Raw genomic sequence first — 19,616 nt, forward strand, 5'->3', positions numbered from 1 at the left:
TCGAATTGAAGGAGCCGTTGAACGGTTATGGCGGAGGGTTGATTCCACTCATTTGTAAGGGTAAGAACGAGTATTTGATAGATGCCGAAAGGTCGCGCTTTTGTGACGTATCGCATACCCCGGAACGAAGCCTAAACAGATTCATCGCAGACAACCACCACTTAGACCTGGGCGTTTATTCTGGTTCTTATTAGCTAAAATGATTTTTTTCTTTCTCTTGAACTCAATTTTGACAAGATATCTCGAAACGATTGTTTAATTATCTATTTATGGCTATCAAATGTTAGTTTTAGCTGATCCCTAATAACGTAAGACACGGAATAATTGGCCCCAGGCTTCGAAACATCTATGAATAGGTCAAGCTTTTACCAAATACAGTTATTTTTATTTCAGTGAGTATTCGTGAGACGCATTCCGTCCGTATCAAACTGCTACATTAAACTTAGAGGTTTATAAATAATTTTTGGGAGGTTTATAGGTTACTCTCTCCAAATTAAAAAATAATTGAGGACAAATGTGCTTTCTCTCGGGCAAAAGTTAACTACTCCCGGTAACTGGCTTAGCTTAGCATGTAGGAATTCTTTCTCCGAGCATTAGGGTTTACTGCTTTTTTCCTGGTTTAACATATATTGAATATTCTTCCAAGACCTTTAGGTAATTGCTTACTGTCTCGGTGAAGGGGAACCTGACCACATCCCTTGTTTCCGCACATCGTCACTCCGAAATTCCCAAATTAATGCCCGCAGCAAACGTTGGAGTTAAAAATGACTGCATGAATTTTGTTAATTTTTTTGGAATTATTTTAAAGTGCCCCAAAGTTTTGGTTACTGAATTGCGAAAAAAGCTAAATTTTAAGTAAAATACGCGATACTTTACCACAATTTCTACTTCAACTGCATTAATTAATTGAAAACTATTTTTATTGGAATACTTTCCATTTCCAATAAGCGCAAGATTTCATTGGGAACTGACATTGAAACACGAGTACGTACCTATTCTGAAGAAAGCACGACAGCGAGGATCACAAAAAATAAACTCACAAGCAATAATTCTGAGATGAACATTGTTTTGCAATTCCAAATTGGACTACGGCAGAGAAAAAAATATAAAAAATCATATTTAATTCGAATGTATATGACTAAAAATATGTTGAATGCATGTATTGGGGTAGCTTATTGGGTGGGAGTAGCTTAGGTATAATTACATGTGCTAAGATTGGACGACAGTAAAATAACCTCAAAACTAAATCACATCAAATCAACTGCAAGACTGTTAAATTAGGTAAATTTTTCTCTAGTTTTGTTTGAATAAAAATCATAAATATCACACATTATTACTGAGCGCAAATTTCCCTACACAACGGAAAAAGAATTTTAACGACGTGAAAGCACAATAGAACGGGAAAATAACCAGGGAATAAGGAGGAGAAAACCTACAAACGATTTTCCTTTCATAGAGGAGATTCAAGTACATCTTCATGGGTAGTATTAACAGAAATAATCGCAATCATCCTTGCAACAATATGAATCCAGGCATGAGAACAACGAAAAGAAAACGATAGACGTAAAAGGTGACACACGCAATAAGGGATGCATATGCTTCAGGATAAGGGTCCCGTCGCTACCAACAAAATACGAGGCTTTAACGCAGCTCTTGGTAGGAAAGCTTGAAATAGTGCATAATAATTCAAATTGCGACTAATTATCTCCTGAATGAATCGATAGAAACAAAAAAGTTTCAACGAATTCAAAGCCTAAACCGCACAAATCGGCGCTAACCTGCATTGAACCTATTTTAATCGTCTTTCTCAAGTGCATGTGTTAGCAAATTTTAGATCATGATTTCCTCGATCTTTGACTATTAACACTAGATTTTCGACTGCGATCGAAATCGATTTTTATCACTACAGGGACACATGATTGGGGGTGCCAGGGGACATAGCGGGGGCTAGGACGCGGAAGACAGCGGGGCGAGGGATCGCCCACACATCTCTCGCGGCGCCCACGCGGTGACAGAGGAACCCAGTCAGTCTCGCACAGGAAATTCCGCCGCCCCCGGACCAATTGGCGAGGAGAGAGATCGGGCTGTTGAAGGGCAGTAAGGGGGGGAAGGGGAATCGAAGCGTACGAGCACGTGTGAGGGAGGAAAAATTGGATCTTCCCTCGCAGAGAGAGAGAGAGATACAGCTTCATCGAATTCGTTCGAAAGCCATCAATTTTTTTCTGCGCCCAGCACTAATTATTTCGGCCGTGCGTTGGAGGAAAACGGACGCAGCGGCAGTAGGGATATCTGGAAATGAGAATAACGCCGGTTTAGGAGGAGTTTAATTGGTGGGGGCGTAATGGGGAAACAATTCCTGGAATGCAGAGCAAACGCGAGAAAATTGACGTCATGAGGTTTTGCGTAGCTTGCTTAAAGACAAAAAAATCAAAGTATAATGAACCTTAGACGGCAATAATTTCTGATCATATTTTACAGGTAAGATGATTTATTTATGGGGGTGGGGCGGTAAATATAAAGGGATGAAAAAAACAGAATGGAGCTCGCAGGGAGATGTTTCATTGGTGACGACGAAAATAAATATTAGGACGGACGTACCTGAAATTTCAAATTTCGTCCATAATATAGCATGTCCACAAAGTAGTATCCCGGCCAATAATTCTATTTTCGTTTTGTGAATTCGAATTTCTAAAATTTTATTAAATTATAAGAAACCAAAATCCGCGAAAGAATTTCAAAAATACATAATCCCCGAGCCCTATTTATCAGGGGGTTAAAACCAAGAAAATGGATTTTCAGAGATAAGAAAGACGCGAAAATATTGCTTATTCTAAAAAAATATAAATAAAAATGGATATCGAGATATCACTCCGAAAGTTAAAAAATTGGTCAAGACACGGCTATCTGGACTGATTTTTTGAGACAAAGATTTGTAGACTGCTATTCCGACATACGATTAAATGGCTCAAATTTTACGCACACGATTTTCTGGACTAGAAATTCAAGACATACCTGAATGGAATGAATTTTGATAAAATAATTTGCGGCTAGGAGCAGTAGATAATTGACGTACGCAACACTATCGTGGGTTGGATAAGTCAATAAAACTGGCCGAGAAAAATATACGTGACAGAGCGAAAATGCTTACGATCAATCCTTAAAATTAGGTGGGGGATGACGGAATATAATAACGAAGGAATATACAAGAAAGCCGAAATAAAAAATAATGAATCAGTTATAAGGGAACAGTGTTTGACATATTTCGAAACATTAGAAATACATGACGAAGTAATTGTAAAGGAATTATCCACTTCAAAAACTAATACTTGGGACAGACACAAACGAACGGAGTTCTGCAATCAAATTTAGGCAGGAATAGCATATGAGAGGGAGTCAGAGAAGAAAATAACCTTGCAAAAAATCTAATGAAATCGATTAATGCAAATAAAAGATGTTATCAGCACGACACAACCGTAGATACTTAATCAGGAACGATTCAATTACTTTGGCCTGTTAGTAGGAGGAAAAATGACACTGGTGTAATCGTCTTACCATGAAAAAATGGTGGGAAAAGGAAGTGTTTACAAACAATAAAGATTAAAGACAAGCGGCCGTATTCATAGTTTCCTTAGTAAGCTACTAACGCCTAAGTAGCGTTCTAAGTAGTAGCATACTAGCAAAATGGTATTCATAGATCGTTAGTAGGGGCTACTAAGCCTAGTATGCTACTATCTTAGTAGCTGGTTCTTAGTCGCCCTCCGGCCTTGTTTAAGGGAGCTACTAAATATGGCGGACCGTTGTGGATGATCGAACTCCGGTTTTATTTGTATACTGTTATAGAGTTTTTATGCATTTGTGCCAAAATGGAATACGAGAATCCATTCTTTAAGCAAGGCAGGCAACGTATGTAGTGTAATTGTTGACAGGAATTGAAAGTTTTTCGTAGCTGCGAGGAAGCTACGACTTGCAGTGAACTTGTGCCTCTAGTGTAAGTGAACACAATTTGTACATTCAGTGCGCCCCTAAGTGAATTGATTGCATATAGACGATGAAGTAAAGAGTGAAGCGACAAGTGAAGTGATTTGTGAGTGTATGAGCTTCGACAAAATGATTTATTTCTTTCATACTGGTTTAACCATTTCGATCAAAGGTATCTACTAGCTGTTGCGAAGGGGATATGTTTTATATTTGAAGCATTTGTTCTTTAGGGAATCAGGAAACGCTTATAAATTTTCATTCGTTTGTACGCTTATAATTTGTGTTTGATTATATTACTTATTCTAGTCACTTTATCGTGAGCTTTCGGCAGTATTTACATTTCGCGTATTTCGTTGCGCTGTTGTTTTTGTTTTGGTTACGGTACGAGTGATAGTGGAGAGTGAGATTGGAAGTATGTTGATGTTACAATTTCTGGTTTAAAAATTTGTTTCAGCATATTTATTTCATTGTCCACGTAATGTTAATGTGAAATAACATCAACTGATTCTAAATCATTAGTGATGAGTGGGAAGTGAGATGTGAAGAATTCTTTCGAAAGTCAACGAGTGCAAATTCTTTTGGTGTGTGCAGAGTGATTGGAAAACTGACTATCATTGTTTACTAGAGTCACGTTAAAGTGTTTTAAATTAAGTGTGAGTCAAGCTTTTCATTGAACCAGTTGATTCAGAATGTACGGATTATAAGTGTCATAAAGACAGCTCGTGAAATGTGAAGTGAAATGTTGTGTGCGTTGTAGTCCTATTTGTGATATGATCAGCAATAAATAAGTAAAACAAGTTACGTTAATTATGCTTTGTTTTTTACATTAACCACCTCTAGTAAACTATATGCCGTATATTTCCACACGCTGTCAATATTTGAAATATTTAAATGTAGCGAAGCAGATTGTTGTTTCCTTGACTAACACTTTAGGAGTTGCAAACATATGTTACTAATTGCTCGCACGTAGGTGTTTGTAACGTAATAAATGTGTGTCATTCACACATTTATCTCAACGTTATTTTCTTAACGTTTCATTTCTGCATTGCAAAAGTTTTCGTTTCTACTCCGACATTGAGGTGTATTTCTGCTTTCCGAATACAGATATGTATAATACTGACGTTGCTAGTTATGTATTTCCATACTAATCACGCATACACTAATGGAAACAAATATCGGAAGTGCAAGCAATACGCAATTTATATGATCAATAAATATACGGCCGTTTGTAAAGCAATAACTGCATCTGAAACATACAAATGCTTCGGTATTACTCATAAATCTACCCTTTCCCAAAGGTATTGGATAATTTTTGTGTACAGCAATAAAAAAATATGTCTGAGATGCGATATCACATCGAATTATCCATTATGAAGTAAAAATTTCAATGCACTTTGCTGAATCAATTTCTTTTGTTTGATAGTGATACGAATTTTCCGCGCCGCGGAGGAGTCAGATGCAGTGTTGTCAAGCGTAGCCTAGCGGGTTGAACCCAAATCGCTACCGAGTATCGGCTGCCGAGCTGGCTAGTAGCATACTAAGTTAGTAGCTCTTAGTAGCTCACGTAATACAATCCATGAATACCATATCTTAGTAGGCGACTAAAAGGTCTTAGTAGCCGACTAAGTTAGTCGCCCTACTAGCGTGTTTTAGCGGAAATCTATGAATACGGCCGAAGATCTTTGCGTAAGAGGACAAGCAAAAGGCAATGGGGGTAGGTGCGACGAAATTCAGCACGGTGAAGAGCGGAAACTTGACTTTTAGGAAAAAAGAGAGAATAAGCCACAGGTGTCCGAGACAAGGCTGCGGAAGGAGGACGTAAAATTCGTTACTAAGAAAAGATTTACGGAAAAAAGGAGGACAAAGCTTTCTGGATAAGGTAGATAAAGATGCTCGTACTTAAAACTGAAAAAGAAATACAATCGAAACATAGAGATCTATAGGAATTTATACCACTAATTGAATAGTAATTTAACTCATTTCATTTAAAATTCTTTTGTTTTTTTGTCATGAAATCGGCTAGTAAAACGCAATATTAAATATGCTCAATATATTCTGCACAAGACTGCTACCAATTAAATAAATATTTGTGTACATGCTCCATGTGTCCTACTGAAGAGACCTGTGCAAGAGTAAATAGACATAATAATCAATATTATAAAAATTCCGTAAAGAACCCGAAACACCTAATTACAGCTATTACATTTTAGGGTATACTCAACAAGACTGCTATGTTAGTAACTGGAAACTGTTACGAAGCCACTCGCAGAGGAAAAATTCCATCTCCGTCAGCCAAGCAGCATAGAACCCAAGTGTATTTCATTGATTTGCCATCCTGAAAAGAATTCCGATTGAACCAGTAGCGGGAGAAAATTCTCGTGTCCGAAGTATGGGCCACGCTCACATGGAGAGAGGTTCTTCACAAGGGGCATCGGCCTCGCCTTTTGAGCAGCAACTAGGCCACGATTTTTTCCCACGGCCGAGAGAATTTTAGGCTCCCTTTCCTCGAGGCCGCCAGGGCCGCATTGGCAACTTGACAAGAGTGACACTTGATGTATAATTTAGCATGGAGAATAGGAAAAAATATTAATAAAAATTTGAAATTGCTAAATTTTCCGCTGCCCATGCTTGGCAACATTAATGGATGTAGTGGGTAACCCGCGTCAAGACTTTAAAATGGTAAACGTTTTCCTCTCCTATGCCGGAGACCTTAACAGATTGCGTCACCTGTATTGAGCATCAATTTATAGGTGGTGGGTATTGGTATAGAATTTATGCAAAATGGGCAACGGACTGAGAACTTTCCCCATTGAAAGAAGACAACGGACAGAAGATAAGCGAAACTTGACTTCAAGTTTAACAAAGCTTAAAATCATTAAAAATTACAATGGAACCTTCACTAAATTCCCTTTCTCTGAGAGTTCCGATTTGCTATTAACCCTCGTTTTCACATAAATACTATCTTCTAAGGAACTCATTTGTGCGAAAAGCTTCAGCGAAACAATGCTCAAACAGTACGAATCGATTGAAGTATTGATTCGATCTAATTAAAAGAATCCGAAATTGGATCCGATGGCAGTTAAAATTCGCTACTTCAGTCACAGCTTGATTTTTTCCATTTTAAAACTTGTAAGGGATAAACTTTAATCCAAACTCAATGTTTATTTTCTCACAAACATGAATAGACGACAATATTTCCCTTGCGGAATCCTCATTTCTTTTGTTCTTCTATCTCTACCATCGGAAAGCATATAGGTACTCTGGGACTCTTGGCAAACTTATTCGTCTTACTCATTTCCTATTACTCTCTCTTACTTTTCGATTAGATAAAAAGGTAATTTATAACCTTTTAAACGAAAACTTATGTAAAAATTAAAAAAATAGTTCTTCTGAATACTAAAAATACTATAAATACTCCATTTTGAATGTCAGTAATAATATTGGCGAGATATCGTTCTAGATCTCCTGCTCTAGCGGTCAACTCATACGTGTAAACCATGCTTAAGAGTCCCCAAGTAGGGGCCCGCGGTGGCGAGATGGCAAAAAGGACCGACCGCCTCTGTTCCTAATAGAGACCGGCCGCCAGTAGCGATTGTAGCAAGACGAAGGAGAATAAGCCCTCCTCCCCGCACGGTTTTCACTGCCAAGTTCCAGGCAGCGTGCTTCCCAAATTTACCTCCACCTCAGGCTCAGAGACGGGCGAATTTTTTGAATTTTCAAAGAATAAGGGAGCACACACACAGATGTAAGACGATGCGAAGCTGTTGAAGGAAAGGTGGTGCTATAAATACTAGCTATTCCGGTTACGGAGTGTCGGTCAACACAATTATCATTTCCCCAATTACTATGGTTGTTATTGTGAACAAATATCTCCTACTGCAATTAATATTTGCGCCATTTATCGCATGTAAAAAATTACATTTATGTTTTAGTGGTTCTTAAAAAGTGTTGTGTGTTTCCTATTCTCCATACTAACAATTTCATTTCATTAAGCTAATTCACACAATAATAATATTTACTATTCGGACTAATATCGTTTTACAAATCATTTAAATAGACTTAGCTGCATCAGAAAAATAAGTAAAATTAGATATTAAAAAAAAAGGATTGAACAACTGGAAGTAAGCTTTCTTGATGTGTTAGTAAGTTAATACAGTATTTCTGTCCAACTTAAGTACCTCATTAAATAGCATAAGAATTGACCAGAATTAAATCATGGTATTCAAATAAAAGTCTTGTTAATACAGGTATCACCTTAGCTAAAATGAATTTCGATCTTAAGGGATAAAAATCATGAAAAAATTACTATAGCAAGGGAGCCAAATCTGTACGAATCTAATGCTCTCGGTAAATATGGTGACACATTCTTGGCGTGATACCACCAAAAATATTACCGAAAACCTTGATTGGAATTCTCAAAGATATGAGTAATGTTTTATAAATATCTGAAGGCAAAAGCACAGAAAAAATAACATTAAGAAATTAATTTGTGATAACCTTTTGTAAATGTCGAATTTGTCTAAACTGATGAGTTCGGAGAATTCAAAAAGTACACGGGAGCAACTTCGTTCATTAGTCTGTACACTACAGGAACTATTACTCTGAGCGGATGTAACATATATAACTAAGTATAATGCTCGAATTATTCCACAAATATTTCAATATTGTTAAGGGTATAGTTTGTTCAATTCAATCAAAATACCTGTGCGTCATAAATTTTTCATGTACATCACGTTAATCCTATTGTAAATGGGAATGCCTCAAATACTTCTATAGCATTTGGATTTATTAATTTTCATTTCCAAGCAGACCCCATAATTTGGAGAACCAGGACATATATATCAATACAAAAACGTAAATAAAAACCCAAACGCAGAACTTATACGTACGGTGGAATGGAAAATATTCGGAGATTATTATCTTCTAGTTATGTGAACTAGATTTAAAGTCACATCATTTAGACAAGAATGTATAAAATAATGATTATTTCCAATATATTTGGAGGTTTTCCAGCCATAACATTGTAGGTTAAATCGTTTGATTGCTAGAAGAAGAAAAGAAGGGTTGAGCAGAGTAAAAAAATTACCGCCTCGCCAATTATTACTCCATATATTATTACTCCATATATTTTTACTTTTCAATATCATTAACAAAGCCTCAACCCCAGGGGTTTCTCACGTCCTTTAACTTTTAAACGGAAAAATCGTTAATAAAAATCAGAACAGAATCGAGGTAGCAAACGCTGAGGTTCGGCAATCACAATTTTGAATAAAATTTTGACGGGAAAGTATCCAGAATCGATGAACCGGAACGACATTCAATTTAAATTCCAAGGTTGCAGAAACGGAACAAAATTTAATACCAAAAAGAACACGCCACGAGAAGCTCTCGTCGTAGCATGTTGAAGCTGAATATCTCCCCTCCAGCGGCGGTGCCTACTAGGGACAAGCTTAAGGGTACCGCGCGAAATGAGTTGAAGATAACAAAGAACTCATATCGATCGTATGCAGCACACGTTTATATAAATCACTGACGTTGTTAAACAGGATGATCGTTAAAACTTTTTATTATCATTCCGGTCCAATTGAAAAAATCAAGAAGTAGTTGATCGAATTCATAGCCTCTCAAAGTGTATCCACGTATTGATGAAAATATTCCATTTAGCTGAAAATTTTTATAATCATGACTATGGTAAAAACGTTGTCAAATAAATAATAAGAAATTACTTTACCGAGAACGAAAGACCATTATTACGAAAATCACATTAATTAAAAATAACTTCAGGGTTTATTATCTGATTCCATTTCACTTTCGAAAATACAAAACATTACACTTCGCAAGGTCCTTTATTTATGTTAAATGACATGACCTAGGTTTTGTAGCATAGTAGCATGTTAAGGTCACTAATCATTATCACATATGTGGGCATTTAACATATTCCTGGCAATTTTTGGTCACAGTTTTAACCTCAGCGAAACCCGTAACAATACGCCGCGTCAGCGATAGCCTGGACCCATGGACGGCAATGGACTATCGCTTTGAATTTCCCAGTGAAACATACAATGATTTAGAGACCCTGCTAATCCTTTCTCTTCATGTATGTAATCATTATCAAGCATCTGAAAATGTAACTATTTTACGAAATAAAAGCCGTGCACATTAAACATTACTAAACCTTATTAAGTGTAAATTTTTTCTTTTCTAAAATGATTAATTATTTTTATTCAAAGACAGGACTGTATCATGATACAAAACGAGCCCATGCTTTCATGAGGCAAGTTAGCAATACATATCCATAAGCCTTGCATACGCCCGTCTTGATAAAATATTGTTTTTGTAGGGTGAAAAATCATATTTTTTTACGGTAGTTGTAATTGGTAACTCATACAGCAGAAATAAAGGCATTGAATAATAATTTAAAAAATACATAAACAGATTCAAGTAAAGGCAACTCGCAACGCATTATTAAGGAAGGTCAGCTCCCAACAGGAAGAACAAAAAATTAACTCACCCTCGCTTGACTGCATTCCCATGGACAGTGAAAACCACGACAAAGCGGTTCAAGGTTCAAATAGTTTCAAGGAAATGCAAATTTAAGTTTAAAAAAGGATTCCTTGCAAATTGGAGGAGCATTACATTTACTGGGGCACCTATGATGGTATTAAAGTGGGACTGAACAAAATTGAAAACTTGAAATATAAAGATTGGTGGGTATATGAACGATGTCAAACTTGATGACGAATGGTAAATTTGTAATTACTAAAGATAAAACAGAATAGACTGTGTAAACTTAACGCCAATAGTGGTTCAAAGAATAAATCCACCAATGTTAGCTTCTTGATAATCAGCCACTATCACTCAACTTCCACCAAAGGTAAGGAGGTGGAGCAACCTATCACTTAAGCGTCTGTTGAACATTTCTAATTTATAGGATTGGTTATATTTAACAAACGTACATAATTTTATTTAAATTAAAGCGAAAATTGAAGCTTGAACGAGGTGGAAGAGCTCCATATTAGCAATGAAGTCATGAAGTGTTTTCATTGCTAATAATTTTATTTCGTTCCCGCAACTTCAGTGCAATCTTATGAACCTACCTCATTTTTAGAAAGTTATGAGGTCAAGGGATTTTTTTTGAGAAAATAAATTAATATTATTAAAAGTACATAGGGGTTTTATGCAAATTCAACTGAATGTGTTTGTTGTACTTTTTATTTAATAAATAAATTTATCAGAATGAATATTTGGAACTAATAATTCTCAAATTTCTATGGAAATAAAACACTGAAATCTTTGCTTGACTCTGCGTGACAAAAAACAGATACCAAAAAAAACAAATTTTTATAAGTTTTTTTAATAAACACTGTAACACATACAAATACTAAAATTTTTCTGATAAGTATCGGTTTTTGGACAGCAGGAGTCGAGCAGCAATGCGATCTTAATAACCGAAACTTCAATGAAAGCGAACTGAGTAACTGCCTTTCACGTATAACATTTGGGCAGACAAGCACTATAAATATTTTTAACACGCTATAATTTCGGTCGCAAAGGTCACAAAGGCATAGGCAATTTTAAAATAACGGCGTAGAGGTAGGTAACCGACTACGAACAGATAAGCACGAATAGATTACTAAATCTCCAATGCGGGGGCAATGGAACACTCAACAGCGTTTTAACTTTGGAGCCACACCGCGGAAGCAGGAGTCACACGACATTTCCGGAGCCATTTCGCTTTCGCCCAACTTCCGCTCCGGAGAGAAGTGAAACCGGAAGGACACGATCGCCGCATCGGAGTCGACCTCGAGAGATAAACAGATCGGCGGGAAAGAGCGACACGGCGGCTGGAGGGAGGATCGAAAATAAACTCGAGAGAAACAAGAATGCCTCTCTGTTCCTTTCTGAGCCGGGACCAAAGGGGAATGCCCCAAAGAGATAAGCAAAGATGATCGACACGAGAGATACCACCGCGGTTTAAACCTGAGGTGGGATAACAGTTGCACATCAAGGGGACGCATCACTACCGCTCGACCGGTCTTACTCACAATTAGTGACGCATTGCTTGCTTTGAACCAAAGCTATTATCACATTATTTAAATAACTGGATATGTCAGCACAAATCATCAATAAACAATAGAAAAACGCCACGTGACCTTGCATAGCATAGTGTAGACAATAGCCATACTTTTGATTTTGATAACGCTGAAATGTAGGTTGTAAAAATAATTAAAAAAGATTATTTTAAGCATTGATTTATAACTCTAAAAATAAAAATAACTGCAATACCTTATTTCGAAAGGAAAAGAGGAAAATGTCCGGTTACGTTAACATGGAAATTTTAACTCTATGAATACTTATACATCCAATAGCATAGCTAAAGTTTCCATCACGTGAAACGTCGCGAAAAAAAAAAAAGATACAAAATTGCGTGGTTGTGGTGCATCCTATAGAGCTATCCTTCGCATATAAATATACGTACAAGAGCGTACTTTATGGGAAATATCCGCATCTACCTCAAAATTTAAGCAATAATACTTTCCATAGAATATTTCCCTCATTATTTAATTAAAAAGACAATATCGGCTATGACTTTAGTGGTTTGTGCTTACAAAATATGGTTTTGAATAATATTATTTAACTTAACAGCATATATAATACCGACTATGGTCTCAGCATCATGATAAATACACAATCGGCTGAACGCATGGTCGGTAGTCTAAGTTGTGAATTTAAAAAAATGAAGGTGGAAAATTGGCAATTACTTATCTAGTTACAAGGCTATCCCTCCCGCTAAAGTAATCATTTTACGGTATAAGGCCTGGAATAGAATATCAAACTTCACCATTAACATATTCTGTTTTCCTCTCTCTTAAACTCCTGGCACGCATTCTTTGAATGCAAAGTAATTTACAAAGGGAGATTTGTTGTAAAAAAACTTAAAATGAGACTAGAATCCAAAAAGCTCCTTTTCCATAGTGAATAATAGAACTACAAACATACTGGTAAACCTCGATTGTGACGTCACCACCAGGTGTCGGGAATGATAAGGATTGTGTAAATAGTGATCTAATAAATCGCAGTCGTCAAACATCGATTGAAATGTTATCTGAAGTTTTATAAAGTTCTATCGGTCAGGATTTTAGGAGTGGACGCAGCGATGGCTATGGCCTTAGGATTTCCGGGCCATTGCGCCGAACACTACGCTATCCTGATTCCTGATCTCCATAGCAATGTTACTATCAAAGAAAAGCCATTCCTAATGTCGCGGCTGTCAGGTAATAGATCAAGATGGTAGAGCAAGCCATCGCAACGCTAGCAACTAAAAACCAGACCCGGCTGAGACTCCAAAGGAATTTATAATATATTCACGGCGCTCACGCATAGAATCTAAAATAATTCCAATGCTGTCAATCGCATGCAACACAAGACGGCGTGCGTTGACCGCAGGCGAATTTGAACCAGCCCGCCTTTTCGCAGGCCTTACGCAATTTCTGCGTATTGCAAGCCGAAACCCGCGGATGGAACTTTCGAAATTTCCCGCTCAGCTGATTGAACGATCGCACATCAATGGACAGCCGAATAATCAAGGCGTCGATATCTCTGCCAGAAAATCGATACGCATTGAGCGATAAATCGTCTTTTTCCGTCACGTTTTCACGCCACAGTCCGGTAAGTTCCTAAATGTAAGAGTGGCAAAAAGAAAAAATTGGCAACGTACCTGAGATTTCCCCCCAAGCGGTAGAGAGTGAGCAAATCTTCATTAAGATGTCAGCCCCGATTGGCCTGAATTTCTTACATCAAAAATCCACAATTCAACACCACCGCGAGCTTCGAAGTAGAAGAAGCAGGGGTTAAATTCCTCGACAATATTGACCGGAAAACAACAACAAGTTCACTGTACTGTTAACATTTATCACATCACTTAAAGGTTTCAGTCACAAAGGTTGGCAAACATCGAATTTTGGCGATAGAATCCTTAGGTCACCAAGGAAACTGACGATACCAGACGAGTTAATGATGCACTGTTGGAATGTCAGAGCGAGAAAGAGTCCGCACTTGAATGCTGGCAAACTGAAGATCCAATTCTATAGCTCGACGATCGATTGATGTGGAGCAAAACAGCGTTCTTTGTTTCTAAACGGAAAATCGGCGCGGGAGTCCGTATTCAAGGTGGGTTAGGCGGCGAAACGCGGCAACGTGGACGACAATATTCCTCCAATACGTAACGAATCGCCAAGACGACGCATCTGAGAGCCGTTGCGGACCCACTACCGTCCACGCGGTCTCGCAATCAAGTCGACAAGCCGAGAGGAGAGAGAGCTTCGAGGCGGGTTTTCCCTTCCGTCGCGGTCGGCGGGACTCGCAAGACTGACCGCTGGGAGGGAGTGGGGAGAAAACGATAGTGAGTGAGAAAGAGAGAGAGAGAGAGAGAGGTAGTTGTGGAGGGAGGGGGGAGACGGCAGTTTTTCCCAATACATACGCTCCTAGCAGCGGACGCGGAGTCACAGAAGCCGCGGAAAGGCCAACCGCGGCTGAGCGCAAGAGCAGACCTATGCGCCGCTGCGCCATGCCGACAGCTCCGGAGTGTGCGGCACAGTCGAAAAATTGATCTTAATATCGGCGTCGCAGATGATCTCTATGTGTTGAAGATATAGTAACTGTTGATGATTGTAAACAGTTTGTTATCACTATTGTTGTTCAAGTTTACGTGCCTTTCTAAAGTAAAGAAAAATAAAAGGCTGAGCTACCGAAAAGAATAAGCTGCATTCTTTCTGCGCAAAATCCAACTGGTTATGGGCCCAGAGGTTAAGCAAGGATAAGAAGAACGCAGTAATAGAAAGTAAAATCGTGAAAGAAGAAAAAAAAACAGAATCCGGACAATTTAATTTTTCATGATGTCATCGGATGCTCATAGCGAAAGAATAACCGTCCAGAAGCTAAATGATAATAATTATCAAGCATGGAAATTCAAGATGAGAATGGTGCTAATAAGAGAAGGTACGTGGAAAGTAGTTGATGAAGATAAACCAGAAAAATCCGAGGCGGGATGGAAAGGAAAGGACGAGAAAGCACAAAGTACCATATCCCTTAGTGTCGAGGATGGTCAGATAATACACATTTGCAAGTGTAAAAGTGCCAGAGAAATGTGGTTAGAATTGCAAAAAGTGCATGAAAGGGCCAATTTAAGCAATAAATTGTATCTATTTCGAAAACTTTATCAATCAAAACTTAAAAAGGGTCAATCAATGCAAGAATATATAAAGTTAACATTAGAACTAATCGAACGTTTGCGGAGCATCGGAGAAGAAATTAAAGATTTTAATATAGCTGCTCTCTTACTTAGTGGTTTGACAGATGAATATAGCACCCTTGTAACAGCCCTTGATACGCGTCCAGATGACGAACTCACATTAGAATACGTAAAAGGAAAACTGATTGATGAATTCATACGTAAGAATGAGTCCATAATATGCGATGAATCACGCAACCTGCAATCGGAGTCAGCTTTAAAAACACGAAAACCACATGAATCCAGATCGGAAAGAAGTAATTATAAAGAGACTTGCGAGTGTTTCGTTTGCAAGAAACGGGGACATTTAAAGAAGGATTGCAGAATATGGAAAGCAAAAATGAAAGAGTTCAAAAAGGAAAAAGACAGTCACGAGGCGCGAGGTGCTACAGATGCCATCCTGAACGCATCGTTTGCTACTGCGTTTTGTTCATGGTACGTAGATTCGGGCGCTACGAGCCACATGACAAATGATATTGACTTCTTTACAAGAATTCGTCGAAATAAAGAAGGAAAGGTAATCGTTGCCAATGGGGAATTCGTTGCTATTGAAGGGACAGGTGAAGGATACCTCAATTGCAAGATATCTCCGACAGAAATAAACAGGATACTATTGAAGGATGTTCTGTATGTACCTGATTTGCGAGGCAGCCTACTCTCGGTAAAGAAATTAGCTAAAGAAGGTAATGTGGTGACTTTCAAGGAGAATGACTGCATAATTGATAATAAAAGCACAATGCAAGCTGTGGGAAAGATTGATGGTGATCTTTATAAATTATCATGTCAAGAAATGGCTAATTCTGCGAAGTTTGGGAATCACCGGAATTGTATTCATCTATGGCATAGGCGGCTTGGACATAGAGACCCAGTTGCAGTGAAAAGATTAATTGATGATAAACTTGCTATAGGAATAGAAATTGATAACTGCAATAAATTCTTGAGGTGTTGGGACTGTGTAAAAGGAAAATTATCGAAAAAATCATTTCCCAAAACAAGCTGTTATAAAGCTCAAAGACCCCTAGAACTCATTCACTCAGATATTTGTGGTCCAATGAGTACAGAAACTCCAGGGAAGAAACGTTATTTTCTCAGATTTATTGATGATTACTCTCGTTACATAACTGTATATCTGCTACGCTTAAAGGAAGAAGTGTCAATCAAAGTGGAAGAATATGTTGCAGCAGTTTCTACTAAATTCGGAAGAAAACCGAAAATTCTGCGAACGGACAATGGTGGTGAATATATAGGAAAGAGAACTCAGGATATTTAAAAGAAAGAAGGAATTGAGTTTCAGACCACAGTGCCATACAGCCCTAAGCAGAATGGAATAGCAGAAAGAAAGAATTGTTCTATAGTTGAATCAGCTCGATGCATGCTGCTAGATGCGAATTTGCCAAAACAGTATTGGGGAGAAGCTATCATGACTGCATGCTATTTGCAAAATCGCTTGCCCAGTGAAGCCATTGATAAAACCCCATATGAGCTGTGGACTGCTGAAAAACCTGATCTTCAGCATATACGAGTATTTGGAAGCAAAGCTTATGCTTATCTTCCCAAAGAAAAACGGAGCAAGTGGGATTCACGTGCTCAAAAAGGAATTATGGTAGGATATAATGAAACGTCCAAAGGTTACAGGATCCTACAACCCAGTACGAATAGAATTATCATCAGCAGACCTGTAGTATTTGATGAAAATGTTACAGATAAAGAGGAATTAATCAAGGATATCGACCTAGAATCATCTGAGCGTTATACATACCAGGATGATAGGTTGATGAGAGAAAGAGAAATACCAATCACCAAGATAGATGATAACACCAAACTGGAAATGGACAGAACAGATCAGCCAGTTCGAAAATCGTCAAGAGAATGCATGGGGGTGCCACCAAAATGGTTATCATACACTGTTAAAATTAACCCAAAGCCCGATCCAGAATCTTTAGACGAGGTAATGGAATTGCCTGCAAATGAAAGAGAGGAGTGGATGAAAGCCGCCGATGAAGAAATAAAATCTCTCGAAGAAAATAAAACATGGATTTTAACTAAATTGCCTGAAGGAAAACATGCCATTGGATGCAAATGGGTGTTCAAAACAAAATATGATTCAAATGGAGATATTTGTCGACGAAAAGGAAGACTTGTTGCAAAAGGTTACTCTCAAAAATATGGAGAAGACTACGATTCAACCTTTGCACCAGTTGTAAGACAAAGCACCTTTAGAGTCCTTATGAGCATAGTAGCAGTACGAAGGCTGTTTGTCCGACATTTTGATGTGAAAACAGCATTTCTTAATGGCGACATCGAAGAAGAATTATACATGAAACAACCACTGGGCTACACAAAAAACACTGAAGATAAGCTAGTTTGCAAGCTTCAAAAATCAATATATGGACTGAATCAGTCAGCTAGAGCTTGGAATATCAAAATAAATGATGTTTTGCTTGAAAAAGGATTTCAGCGCAGCCTAGCAGATCCATGTCTTTATACGAAGAATGAAAATGAGAAAAGGATGTATATTCTGATTTATGTAGATGACCTGATTATAATTCATGACAATGAAGATAAAATTAAGGAACTAAGACAAATGTTGAATCATCACTTTGAAGTAAAAGATTTGGGAGATGCAACTAACTATTTAGGAATACAAATCCAGAGAAAAGAGGATGGAAGTTTTCAGTTAAATCAGAAATCCAAAATAGATGAAATATTGAAAAAGTTCGGGATGGAAGATGCAAAAGGTGTATCTATACCAATGGATCCTGAATACCCCAAATTGAAAGGAGAGAATGATGCCTTGCCAAATAATGGCAAATATAAGGAAGCAGTGGGGGCACTTCTGTATATTTCAACAACTACTAGACCAGATATTTCTGGAGCAATGAGTATTCTCTGCAGACGGGTTAGTAATCCCAGACAGCGAGATTGGGAAGCTTTAAAGAAACTAATGCGTTATCTCAAGCTTCTGTCGCTCTGTCTACAACAGAGGCTGAGTATGTTTCTGCAGCATCTGCCAGTCAGGAAGGTGTTTGGCTACGACAATTACTGCATGATCTGGGGGAGGTGCAGAATGAACCAATAATAATCTATGAAGACAACCAGGGATACATAAAAATACCTTCAAATGAAAAATTTAGTGCCAGAACGAAGCACATCGATGTCCGGCACCATTTTATAAGAGATTTAATGAAAAATAATGTTATTCAGCTTGTTTACTGCAGGAGTGAGGACATGATTGCTGATGCACTGACGAAGCCACTTCCAAAAATAAAATTTGAAGAATTAAGGAATGGAATGGGCCTGACGACATAAGCTGTTAAGTGGGGGTGTTGGAGATATAGTAACAGTTGATGTTTGTAAACAGTTTGTTATCACTATAGTTGTTCAAGTTTACGTGCCTTTCTAAAGTAAAGAAAAATAAAAGGCTGAGCTACCGAAAAGAATAAGCTGCATTCTTTCTGCGCAAAATCCAACTCTATGTACCACACTCTTCATGCTTTGCTGTATCTTTGGTGTACATATCTCGAGGTAACTCGGCGATCCTTTTTCTATAATCCTACATAATCACAAAAATTCGAAGAAAACCAGGGTGCGCCATTTCGTGTTGCATCGGCCGAAAATACGACATCAAAGTGGTGAAAAGTTTATGAAAAATTAACAATAACAAACCGTTTAATAGTATTGTAAATTTTGGTACCCACTGAACTACTACAAAAGCTGTGCCATTAGTTTTAACATGCTGAATTTCGAAAAAAATCAACGCGGGCAGTTTTTGCAAAATTTGTTCAACTTTGAGGCCATATATTTCGTTTAAAATAGTAGGGAATCGAGACTTTCACTTTTTCCGCAAAAGCGAAATTAAGATGCAAAATTCGATCCTTAACAACGTATAGGTACAACTAATTACGGCTTCAGTCATGATCAGAAAACTATATCTTGATAAATAATACTAAAAATATTAATTTATCCCTGAAACGAGCGTATTCATAGTTGATTCGTTCTTCATAAACGCACGAACCCTCATAATTCCGCAATTTAAACATTGGTGAAACAACGAGCATGCACAAATAATACAAGAAAATTACTACGGTGCAACATGTCACGGCCTCGTCCGTGACGTCAACACGGATATAACGTCATTCACTCCTAAGTCCCGACAAACTTAATGTTTAAGCACTGATAAAACCTTGGATTTATTTTCAATAGTTTCCAAAACCTCATATATAGCGTCAACAAAATCCTGCTGCAAGCAACGAAGGACTGTCCGAAAGACATTGCAGATTTCTTTCGGCAGTAGGACTTCATTTAAAAGTGCTTGTAAGTTTTGAACATTTAATAACATACTGTATTG

General features: G+C 37.8%; 1 protein-coding gene across 9 annotated transcripts in view; it reads right to left on the bottom strand.

Annotated features, from left to right (window-relative positions):
* Positions 1–19,616, bottom strand: part of LOC124159116 (protein retinal degeneration B) — a 274,532-nt gene that overhangs the window by 94,638 nt on the left and 160,278 nt on the right. Inside the window, exon 1 of one of the 9 annotated variants that reach the window (XM_046534674.1) lies at positions 13,697–14,328. The exons of the other annotated variants lie outside the window; for them this stretch is intronic. The gene's annotated coding sequence lies outside the window, so the exon portion shown is untranslated. Of the gene's footprint in view, positions 1–13,696; positions 14,329–19,616 lie in introns of those variants that run through there. 9 annotated transcript variants of the gene reach the window in all.

Source organism: Ischnura elegans, chromosome 5 (assembly GCF_921293095.1).
Source record: "Ischnura elegans chromosome 5, ioIscEleg1.1, whole genome shotgun sequence".
In the NCBI taxonomy this organism is placed as follows: domain Eukaryota; kingdom Metazoa; phylum Arthropoda; class Insecta; order Odonata; family Coenagrionidae; genus Ischnura; species Ischnura elegans.